Source organism: Bubalus kerabau, chromosome X (assembly GCF_029407905.1).
Source record: "Bubalus kerabau isolate K-KA32 ecotype Philippines breed swamp buffalo chromosome X, PCC_UOA_SB_1v2, whole genome shotgun sequence".
NCBI lineage: Eukaryota > Metazoa > Chordata > Mammalia > Artiodactyla > Bovidae > Bubalus > Bubalus kerabau.
Window position 1 is genome coordinate 67555768 of NC_073647.1, and position 11869 is coordinate 67567636.

The following is an 11869-nucleotide window of genomic DNA, read 5'->3' on the forward strand; positions in this document are numbered from 1 at the left end:
TTTGCTTTGCTGCAGAGACATCTGGAAATGTGGTTTGGGGGTGGAAATATAAGAAAGAGGTCCTGCAAGCCTCCAACTGATCCTTGGGTCTATTTTGGTATGAGATGTGGCAGCATAAGTGTCGGAGGCCATGAAGGTGGTAGCCCTGGTGAGGCAGTCAGGGTCAAAACCCTAGATGTGATCTCCTAGTCCTTCTAACTCTGCCCCAACACCACCCCTCACACCTAGCTGCCCTTGACCCTACCCACCTTTACCCTCCCCCACCACTCTTTAGAAAATAAGCGCTTCTCCCAACTCCTCCCATTCCAGTTTTAGAAACACAATAGAGAAAAAAATTGGCTTTTAAAAATAATTTCCTCCAAATCCTTCTCGGTTTTAACTGAATGAGGACAAAACACAAGCTGTTGATTCCTCGAACAGATTTTGACCAAGCTGGAGAAAGCTAGAATTGTAATCATTTTATAGACAGAGTAACGGAGACCCAGGGAGGGGGCAAGAAGACATGCTGTGCGGGTTCACAGAACACACTAAAGGAAAGGTGAGAGTTGGGGATGTGGGTGATTTCCATGGAAGGTAACTGACTTTGACAGAAGAACACAGTCTGGGAAATAGGTAGTCAATACCCCACCCTGAGAATAGAGTGTCATGAGAGAGCTGTATCCAGGGTGATGAAAGGCAAGGAGTGGGTTGAGGTAAAGCCATGGTTGTCAGTGAGGGTGGAGGGAAGGGGAAAGAAATATGGTCCTTGCCTCAGAGAAAGAAGCATGATGAAAAATAGCCAAATCAAGGAAATAATAATATACAAAACCTAATAATTATTATTTCTAAAGACTGTGAAAGTATTTGAGTGCCCAGGACTAGGTGGGATTCACGTATGGAAGGTTTTCTAAAAGAACTGACTCTTAACCAGTGTCTATCAAACTGCTTGTTGTGTTCCCTAGCCCTTCAGGAGCCTCAGAGAGACACAACTCTCTTGACTTTGAGGTCTGCATCCTCCCATGGATGGCCTTTGAGGAAACTGGTTGACATATAAGTGGAGGATTATCCTACAACTCCAGGGAAGTAAGGTATGCCCTCCCTTCCTAATTTTCCCCATGGCTTTGCCTTGGTAAGAAAGGAAAGAAGGAGGTATTGAGCAGAGCCTAGAATCTTTCTATGAGGGGAGAGAGGCAAAATTGTGTCTTACAGTTTTCTCTTTGAGTTGAGACCTTGGTCATGTTTCTGGCTTGGGCTCTGCTGTTAGGAAATGGGTGAGTCTTCTGCAGATGCCCCTGTGGGTACCCCAAGTTCCTGAGTCCTGCTATAGTTGAGCAGAGGATCTAGAACTTTAGAGCCTCTGCTCTTATACCAGCCCCAAGAAGAAAAGATCCCTGTAAACGCTGCTCCTTTGGCAGAACCGTATAATAGTGGTTTTCTGGAGCAGGCCAGACTAAGGTCATACGACTGATGGCAGACGGTCCCAGGATCTCTGACCTCACCAGCCCTGTTCTCCAGCCATGGACTCTGCCTGCTGTGGGACTATGCCAACAATTAACTTCTGGATGGATGTTGTCAAGAGAATTGCTCTGGAGGAGAAGGAGGTCCAAAAAGAAGAAGTCACCAAATGTGTGCCCTTCGTTTCTCAGATGGCAGGAGCTGTGTCCAAACATCAATCTGATTGATATGATGAGGGAGATGGTTTTTCACAGCTTGAATAGGTGAGACACTTCTACATGCAAGGGAAATCACTCAGCCTGGGCGTCTCACAAATCTGCTCCTGGACTCCTACCAGCAGCCCTGGGGACTGCTAAGCTATTGGGAAGAAAAGATGTGCTCCTGATAAACTCACAGAGACCAATTTTTCAACTATATTCCCCTTAATACACATTTCTCCTCTTTCCTTCAACTCTCTTGGCTCACTATTCATTTTGTCTTCTCCCCAGGTCTCAATCTCTCAGTGTCTCTGTTTCTCCAGCTCTGTCACTGCTTCTCTCTGTCTCTCTCTTTCACTCACCACACTCCTTGATGGAGCATGTCTTCCTGTGTCTCCCTTGTTCTTATGCCTGGGATGGTAAAGGGGCTCAGCCGGGTAACTGTGTCATGTTCACTGTCCCCAGCGCCTTACGGTTCCCAGCTCTCCAGGATCTAGTATGTCACAGTGGCTCTGTAGGGCTTGACACTCTACCTCAGCTGCCACTCACCAGTCTTCTCCTGAGTCTTTCCCACAGCTCTTATAGGGTTTTTTCCCTCCATCCCCAAGTGGGCTTTTTTTTTTTTTAATCTATCCAACTCCACATATTTCTGTGATTCTGTTTCCAGTGGTTCTGCAGGCAAAATATTCTCCAGAGTCCAGCTGGATCCCTGGCAGTGCCCAGGGATTCCCCTAGAGGGCAATACCAGTCTTCTTGGTGGTAGCCTACTGCCTGCACTGGGTGCCTGTGGGAACAATACAGGATTGTATGAAACTCACGAACAGTTTGCTTCATGCACTTCTGATGGTACCTCCAAAGATCTGGGCCTCCTTGATCACCGCTTGCTTCGGTCATGCAGCTTTCTTGCAAATAACTCCAAATGCTTAGATAAAACATCCCCCCTCTGCTGTGTGATCACACAGAACCAGATTCTTGAAAGCCACGGGACAAGAGTGTTCTCTTTTCTCCATTATACAAACCAAACTACGAAATTCAGGGAATTCCAGTGAATTTCTCCCAGGAAAGTAAATAAGGGCTCAAGTACCCAATCTGGTGGGCCACTTCTCTGTGTCTACATAAAAGATCATAAAGGGGAACAGAGAAGGCACAGTATCAGTGAAAGCTTGAACTCACCTACTAACACTGGGGCTTCTGAAGCTGAGGCTTTGCTTCTCGCCAAGATAATGTCTTTCCAGACCCAATTTTAAAAGGCAAGTGGCTTATTCTTACAGCTTTTCTGGCCCTGGCACCGAGGCTGCTTGGCAGGCAATATATCCTATGCACTTGTGGCTGGGCTTCCCTGGTGGCTCAGCAGTAAAGAATTCGCCTTTCTCTTGCAAGAGATGCAGTTTCGATCTCTGGATCAGGAAGATCTCCTGGAGAAAAAAATGGCAACCCATTTCAGTATTCTTGCCTGGGAAATTCCATGGACAGAGGAGTCTGGCAGGCTACAGTCCATAGGGTCGTAAAGAGCCGGACACGACTGAGTGACTAAACAACAAAAGCACCTGCGATTAGAACTTTCCACACCCAACTTCATGCCAATTGGCTTGAGCTTGCCTTTCTGGCCAAAAGAACTGAGGGCCAGAGATGTCACATACATTGAGCTGGCATGGAGTGGGAGGAAACTGGGCGGGGGGGGCAGTGAGCTGGATGTGCATTTGTGAGGGGGAGATGCCCATGGCTTAGGATACAGTGAGGGGTAGTCTGGAAGCCAGAACAGTCAGATGAATAAACTCAGGAAATGAGTGTCTGGGGAGCATCAAACAGCTACTAGCGACATGCAGAAATCAGTTGTCCACATAATCCACCTTCATGAACATGAAAACTCACCCAGTCTTGGTACGGTGGTCCCTGCAGAGTGCTGTACGTTTGATACAATCTCTGAGTGCAGCAGAAACACTACTACTATCCTTGGCTGTCAGATACTCACCTAACTTCTGAGGATGAATGTTGTTTGTTACAGTTTGCTGCTGGGGTACAGACACAGCTCTCCCAACACCATCCAGGAAGCAAAGGACAGAGCCACTTCTAGAGAATGCCTCTCCAAACTCTGATAACCTGAGAAGTTGCTTGGAAAATTGTTTTGCTCCAAAAAGATGTCTGCACGGAAAGCCTCTGGCCTGAATAAGAACAGCCAGGGGGAACATGGACAGGTTTCCGGCTGCTATGGCCGGAGTCTCCAACCCTTTGTACTTCTCAGGCTAAGCAGAGGGCCCACATTAGAACTCGAGGCAGGGCAAGTTATGTGAACTTTGTAGATCAGTGGGATTCAAAATCAATCACTGGGGATTAGTTAATACTAAGAGCTTTCTTACACTTGTTAGGTGTGATAATAGCATGGTTGTTGTGTAGTCGCTCAGCCATGTCCAACTCTTTGTGACCGCATGGACTGTAGCCCGCCAGGCTCCTCGGTCCACGGGGATTCTCCAGACAAGAATACTGGAATGGGTTGCCATGCCCTCCTCCAGGGAATCTTTCTGACTCAAGGATTGAACTCGTGCTTCCTGCATTGCGGATGGATTCTTTACCACTGAGCCACCAGGGAAGACCCTAATAGCATGGTAATTATGTTTTGGGAAAGAATCTTTTAGCAGTTAGAGATGCATAGCCAGATACTTACAGATGAAATGTCATGATGCTTGGGATTTTTCCCTCCCTCACAAAATTATAGTTAGATAAAATAACATTGGCTAAATGCTGAAAACTACTGAAGCTGAGTGATGGGGACATTGAGGTTCATTATACTATTTTCTCTACTTTGTGTATGGTTAAACTTAAGGTCAGAAAAGAGGAGTCCTTATGGTTAATTTGAAACAAACTCAGGAAAAAGAAGAAAGAGAACATTTTCAAGAGCAATTTCTGCTATTCCTGGGAGGATTCACATAATCTGATAGGAGTAAGCAGGAGACTTTTCACTCTGCACTTTTGTGTGATGGGAATTTGCACAATCAGCCTTTGGTATCCTTGGGTTCACAACCTTGGATTCAACCACTGTGAATGGGTGAATACATGGGTGTGGAAACCGTGGATTCTAGGGGCTGAGGGCTGACTGTGGGACTGGGGCATTCACAAATTTAGGTATCTGTGCCGGTCCTAGAACCAGTCACCCGCAAATACCAAGGGACAATTGTAATTATATGCATGCCTTAGTGTTTCAGTTGAAAATCTCATTTGAAATGTGCTTCAGGTAGATTGAGGGACAGCAGTCTGCAGGCCTCTTGAGTCTGCTCCATTGATACTAAGAGATAACAAGAGAGAAGTCCTCATCATGACAAGCTGGCCAGCCCCCACTCCCCCCACACACCCAAGCTGCCTGTGTTTCCAAAACACTGACCTATTCTGAAACACGGGCTGCCTCTAGCCACAGGAGAAGACCCCCAGGAATCCCTTCTGCACAGCTGGAGGAAAGAGGAGGATTGCTCTTGCCTGCTCCCCATGGGAAGAGAAGATGTGAGCCCTTGAATGAGAGAAAGTTCCTCAGGCCAAGAGGCCACTCCCTCACCTTCCAGAGGAACAAGGCCCCTCCTTGCCTCGCTGCTGGCCCCAAGAACAGTGAGGCCTATGCCTGCCGTGGAAGCCACCCCCTCAGGCAGATTCTCAGGCTTCCTCCTTTCAAAGCTGCCGCCCAGGATGCCAGAAATATGATTATGCCCCCTCTATAATCATCATTATCATCATCATCATCAAAGTTGACTGCCCCTTCAGAGAAGCCAGGCTAAGCCATTCAGCCCTGGCTGCTTGGCTTGTTCAAAGGAGTCAACACCACCTGTTACAACAGAGGTGGGCTGTACCAATACCTCAACCCAAAGCCTCGCTCCTATGGAGCACATTGTCTACCCTCGAGGCTGGGATGCCTTCCTTAAGGAACTGTGCCAGCATCCAGGATGGAGAGGAAGGGGAGCCTCAGTTATCCCTGCTAAGAACGTATTCTGCAAAGAGTGAAAGTGTTAGGCACTCAGTTGTGTCCAACTCTTTGCGACCCCATGCACTGTAGCCCGCCAGGCTCCTCTGTCCATAGGATTCTCCAGGCAAGAATACTGGAGTGGATTGCCATGCCCTCCTCCAGGGGATTTTCTTGACCCAGGGATCCAACTGGGGTCTCCAGCATTGCAGGCAGCTTCTTCACTGTCTGAGCCACCAGGGATCTGTGCTTCCTATATACTCCAGGTAAGCACAGATCATGGGGCCAGAACTTAAAGATGCCTTACACAGGGAGACCTGCCTGCCCCAGCTGAGGCTTGCTTTCCACCTCCTCCTCCCCATCCCTGGCTGAGCCTGGGCAGCTGCTTTCCCCACCAGCATGGGCTCCTCCTGCCACTGAGTAGCACGTGGCAGGCACTGAGCCATGGGGAGCCCCCACCTCCCAACCACTCTCACACACACCCCCACTTAGGAACTCCATTGCTGTGGGATTTTCTGTGACAAATGGGAGGGTCCAGGGGCACAGGGCCCTGGAGCTGAGGCTGTGTGCAGGCTCTGTGGAGCTTCTGCCCCTCCCCCAGTCCCCAAAGCAGGGAGGGTGTTTTTTTTTTTAATTTTTGTATTTTTCGTGAAGTCGCTCAGTTGTGTCCAACTCTTTGCGACCCCATGGACTTAAGCCTACCAGGCTCCTCCATCCACGGAATTTTCCAGGCAAGAGTACTGGAGTGGGTTGCCATTTCCTTGTGCTGGTTTTTGCCCTACATCAACATGAATCAGCCATAGGTATGCGTGCATCCCCAGCAGCGAGGAGTTAATGTACTCCTCCATCCTGGCTTGCCCCTTCCTAGGATGTAGATACCCTGGCCCTTGGAGGGAACCAGGTTCTTTTTTTAAGTACAGTTAGTCCAAAACCATAAAGTCTAAGAAGCAATTTCCCCAGAGGACCCTCCAAAGAGGGTTTTACATGCTCCTTGGGTTATCCTTGAAAATCCTTCAAATTTTCTAAAGTGCTGCAATTATTTCCGCAGGCTGAATCCAGCAGTTCTTGGAAGAGTTTCAAAAGATAGAGTGGCAGCAGCTTCCTTTAGCCTCTGCTTCCTCCCTGCAGCACAAATCTTCAGGAAGGAAAGCAAATCCTCCCTGGTTTGTCCTCTCTACCCTGGCTATACTGCAGCTGCCCAGCCACAGAAGCTCTGTCCAATGCTCAGCCCATGGAGACACCCTCCAAGGAGCTGGCTTAGAAAGTATCACTGAGCCCATATTACAAGCCTAGAGAGCCAGCCAATAGGGCTCTTCATTCTGGGGCAAGAGATCCCCAGCTGTCCTCAAATTTCCTCCAAAAAGGATCATGAAGTTAGCTGGAGGATGCTGGGGGTGGGCTGGCTGTCCCAGTTAAATCTCAGTTTGGAGAACGTGGCTAGTCCTGGGAGTAGCAGTCCTCTCTCTATTAATAACTAAACAAGAAGGAAGTTAGTAGAATTGCAGCATGAAGGATTTTAGCAAGATACCAAGGAGGCCTTCCAGATGATCGGAGCTCTCTAATCATAGAGAGCTGATTAATAACATAGACTCTGAAGTCAGACACACCTGGGCTTTAGTAGCAGCTCCACTAAATACCAGTTCTGTGACTTTGGGCAATTCAACCTCTCTGGGTTTCCAATTTTTCATTCCAAAAAGGTACAATAATAATAATGAGTTATTGAAAAGATTACACAAGACAATGAACATCAAATAATTACCACAGTGCTTATGCTAAGGTGTAATAATAACAATAATAACCAGGAGAGGTGACAGATTATTTTTGGAAGTGTTTAATAAGCATTAAGCAAACAAAGTCTGAACTTAAATGATCTCTAGAACCAACACCTTTCAGATCCAGGATTCCTAGACTTCCCTGGAACCTGTTCATCTTTTAAACGGACTCAAGGAACTATGCTGAGAAGAAATATTGAGATTCACTCAACAATTCAGCCACGTGCTCCCGTAGGTATGATCCTCACCAGGATGACCAACTGTCTTCATTTGCCAAAAAGCAAGAGGTTTCCCAATATGTGGAAATTTCCATGCTAACCTTGGGTAAACCCCAGACAAACCGAGACAAGTTGGTCAACCTACATCAGCACTCACACCCATGCATGGCCATAAGCATGATCCTTGAAGCAGTTCCCTCGAAGGCTGTGCAAAACAGCCTCTGTCAATTTCCCAATGCTGAATCTGCTGAATAGGAAATTCCAAAAGCTCCCCACCCTACTTTCCTCTACTGTCTAATATATCATGCCAGGCAAGTAAGCTTGCCAGATAAACTACTCAATGCCTAGTTAAATTTGAATTTCAGATAAACCACAAAAAAATTTTTAGGGTAACTATGTTCCCAATTACTATTTGGGATATACTTATACTAAAGAATGTGTTTACTGTTTATCTATTGGAAAGTCAGATTTAACTGGGTGCCCTATATTTTTATTTGCTAATTCTGGCAACCATATAAGCCAGAGCAATCTTCCATGGCAAGTCAAGCTGGCTTCTGGGGAGGGAGCCAGGGAACTTGCTAGGGAGACCTCAAAAAAGAAATCACAGTTCCCTATAGACACACCTTCTACTCTGCATTCTGTCCTCCAATTCCTTCATCTTGTGAGCCTTACCAGACCCCCTGAGCCATGCCTGGTGCTAGGGAAGATCATTTGGAGCAAGGCTAGATGTGATTGATCCCGAGGTGGGCTGCACAATGCAGAGATTAGGGGTTTGGATTCACGTCACACCTCAGCTTAGGACACAGCATAATAATAATAATAGTGTTTGTTGTCAGTACTTAAGGCCTAACCTTTCTCCTGTTGATCTCCCGTCTTTCCTGTATCCTGGGGAATAGAGTAATAGGAGGATTTCTGGACACAGGCCTTGCCTGAGGGGCTTTACAGGCTCATCTGGAAAACATATTAGAGATATTAACCAAATGGAGACTCAGACAGAACTAACAGTGAGCATCTACCTATGCTTGGCCTGCCCTATATGTGCATGGAAGCCATTATCAACAGAGGATCGGCCTGTCCTTTCAAACTCAGATAAAATTGGCTCCAGCTCCCATACTACCCTTTATCAGGAAAGCCCCTTTATCAGTGTCTTCCCCAAGATTTCTGTGAATTCTAAGGGAGCTCAAAATCCCATGGCCAATTCTGGTTCTGAATTTGGGCTCCTAATGAACTTTGCTTCATACGCAGTTCATCTTCTTGCTTTCTATTGCTTTCTAGCAACTCCTTGCTTTCTATTTTTTGCCACAGCAGATTGGGAATGCTGTTTTTCTTTCTGGATTTCTGTGAAAAACCACTCCCATAAAGGATTTGTACAAGTAACCAAATTTATCAAGGTTGGGTAGATGGATGGGACATACAGTGATACAAACAATTAAAAAGTGATAACTAAACATTTCTGTATTTAAAAGTCCTTGACTACATTGCTACTTGGAATTTCTTTGCAAATTCCATCCTCCTGCCATGCATCCACTCTTGTTCCTTTCTCCCTTCTCTCACTTCCTCTTTTTTTCTTCTCTCCCACGTCCAAATATTTATTCATGTTTATTTCTTACAAAGAGCAATTTAGCCACATATGTGTTCTCTTCCAGTCCTTTCCATCAGTTTCTCCTTCCCCGAAACTTACATATCCAAGTATTTTCCTTACAAAGGACTATACCTTTCTTAAGAGGAACCTTGATGTTAACTAATATATCACCCTACTCCTCGTGCATGGAAGTAAACACTGTTAATCCCACAGCACATAAGTTAGGGTTGTTACACCCATTTTACAGGCTTCCCCGGTGGCTCAGGGGTAAAGAATCCACCTATAATGCAGGAGTCACAGGAGACCCAAGTTAGATCCTTGGGGCAGGAAGACCCCCTGGAGGAGGAAATGGCAATCCACTCCAGTATTCTTGCCTGGGAAATCCCATGGACAGAGGAGCTTGGCGGGCTATAGTCAATGGGGTCTCAAAAAGTCAGACAGGACTGAAGTGACTGAGCACACACACACCCATTTTACACATGAGCAAATTGAGGTGTCTAAAGCCCACACCTGGCACAGGAAGAGCTAGGATTCAAATGCAGTTCTTCCAAGTCCAAGTCTGGTGTTCTTTCCATTACCCATGGGGGTTGCTGCAGACAAAAAATATGATAAAGAGCTAAATTGTGTACTACAAACTATTAGAGAATATGTCAGAGATGGGGGTTGGAGAAATTACTCTCAGGTGGAAATGGCCCACTGGAAAAGAACCCACTGAAGCCTATAAGCCTCTGCCTCAGGGCAGCTCCAGAGGCAGCAAAGCAGTGCTGTCTACACGAAAATCAGTTAACGCAGATTCACTAGTTAACTCCATTCACTAGGATCCCTGAGTTGTTTAGTCTAGGAACCACTTCAGACATGACCTAGCTATCACATTTTTGTTTTTTGTTTATTTGTTTGTCTGTGGGTAGGGCGTTGTTTGTTTTGTTTTGTTGGTTTTTTCTTTTTCTTTTTGGCGGCAACCATGTGGTCTGTGGCACTCCAGCTCCCCAACCAGGGATCAAAGGGCAACACCCTACTGTCCCACAAGGTATGCATTTTCCCTGGAGGCAAAGAGAAGTAAGTCCAACTTGTTCAACTCCAGGTGTGCTCCTGGTGGTCTTTGGCTGGAGGACACCAACAGAAATGAGGGTTCACCAATATTCAGCTGAAGCCTTCAGCTGAGGGCTGCCTTGGACCCAGATCTGCCACTTAGTAATAGTTACTGCATCTGAGACTCCTGTCTACCTGTTTGAGGTGCCAGCTTACCCATGTCTGGGAGGTAAGTTTGTGCTGAATTGTGCTCTAATAGTTCATTGAAGTCTTTCAGCTTTGGGTTTGTTTTGCTTTTCCAGGAATGATCCCTTGGGATATTTTTGGTTATCTGTTCAGATTTGTATTGTTCCCCGGTAAAATTGTTTTCTAGCCTTCTAGCACATGCTCTTACTTGTCTGCTTGTCTAAGTGTCTTAGAGTTGTTTGCTTATAAGAGGAAAAATCTGTGGGGAGAGGATGGTACAAATTCAGTGAACTTGTCCTTGAGCTGGCTCCAGGGACTGAGGAGTTCAGGTCTCCTCAGACCAATGTCTTTCTGACAAACTTTATCTCAGTTGATCATCTCAAAGGGCTTCCCCCGTGGCTCAGTGGTAAAGAATCCACCTGCAATGCAGGAGACAGCAGAAGCAGGTTCAATCCCTGGGTCAGAAAGATCCCTGGAGTAGGGAATGGCAACCCACTCCAGTATTCTTCCCATGAAAATCCCATGGACAGAGGATACTGGAGGGCTACCGCCAATGGGGTCGCAAAGAGTCGGACACAGCTGAAATGATTGAGCGCACACACACATCGTTTCAAAGCATTATAAAGGTTTCTCAATCTTGTCTTTGTGTCCCTGAGACCTGCTTTGGTCAGTTTCATCTACCCAGTATCAGGGAATTTCGTCTGGCCCCTCACTGGTAGTGACTGGCCTTTGGCCAAACTCTGAATGCATGAAGTTCACCACCACCATCTTTATAGACTGTTGAGCTCTCATAGGGTTTTCTCGGTCTAAAAATGCACCTCTTCCAGGCTCAAGACCTGCTTCCTTCATGCTTTCTCCCCATAATGCTAATTTGTACACTTAGCCCCCTAACTGGCACAATTTCATCAGGGATGATTTAAAACTGCAGTGGTCTCTTTGTGGAGTTTTGGACACGAACAGGAGAGGTTCTTTAGAGCAAAAAGCAAAAGAAACTCTCAGGAGGAGAATGTCTCCTTTGTCTAAAAGAGAGAACAGTTTGTTTAATGTAGGAATCACCTCTTCAGTTTCCATATTTGGAAGATTAAAAACTGCTGGCTTTTAAATTATACAGTTTGATAAACTTATCCAGAGCCCATGTTATGTCAAAACCAGCTACATGCCACTCTTTTTGTATGTGTATACCTCAAAATCTATATTTCTATATGTGAACTTTCTACCTTATTCTTGCAAAGGAAACATAACTAACCCTTTATGGTTGATAATTATACATTTGACTGTGGCTGACCCTCTCATTTTTATTTTTTCTGTTCCTCCCTCTCTCTTTCTCCTATTTGGTGAAACTTGAAATATTAACTTATCACAAAACAATTTAGTTGTTTCACATATACCCTAGGAATATTTAGTCCTAATAAACACAGATTTGTCCAAAAGAAAATTTTAATGTATTAAACCATGTTACTTTTTGTGTGCACTGAAAAGCTTAATAGCCTTGTTGCTATAGTTTATAA